The sequence below is a fragment of the Penaeus monodon genome, chromosome 21 (genome assembly GCF_015228065.2).
Source record: "Penaeus monodon isolate SGIC_2016 chromosome 21, NSTDA_Pmon_1, whole genome shotgun sequence".
In the NCBI taxonomy this organism is placed as follows: Eukaryota; Metazoa; Arthropoda; class Malacostraca; order Decapoda; family Penaeidae; genus Penaeus; species Penaeus monodon.
Genome location: NC_051406.1, coordinates 24,495,248 through 24,495,623, shown reverse-complemented (window position 1 = coordinate 24,495,623; position 376 = coordinate 24,495,248). Strand labels below are relative to the sequence as shown.

The following is a 376-nucleotide window of genomic DNA, read 5'->3' as shown; positions in this document are numbered from 1 at the left end:
ATAAGGAGCTAGTCAGTGCTTTGATTTATTTTGTTCTAGCATTATTTTGTCCTATTCTTTCTTCCTTAATTGGTGGCAAGAATTAACATTGACGGAAACCTTCTGAGGATGTTGATAGTTGACGTCAGAGCAATATGTTCAATCCGTTCAGCGACACTTCCTGATCAATCCCATTGCTCCTTTGACCACCGATACGATTTTTGGTTTAAGATTCCCTAGTCGTTGAATTTCTATTGCCAAAACTTTACATTCTGATAATTTGTCGAACTTCTTAGATGCTTTGTTAGATAGCTGGTACTGTCTCATTGACTATAAGGCATTTTTTCACAGAGGCAACAGTATCAGGACTGCTTGCTTTGATGGTCTGTATGGGCTG

The 376-nt window shown here is 38.6% G+C and overlaps 1 protein-coding gene and 1 pseudogene across 1 annotated transcript in view; one reads left to right on the top strand and one right to left on the bottom strand.

The window, feature by feature from the left end:
• Window positions 1-376, bottom strand: part of LOC119586620 — a 72,811-nt pseudogene that overhangs the window by 28,005 nt on the left and 44,430 nt on the right.
• The window catches only part of LOC119586373, a gene marked incomplete at its 5' end in the record, with an annotated part of 9,883 nt that overhangs the window by 5,997 nt on the left and 3,510 nt on the right, over window positions 1-376 (top strand).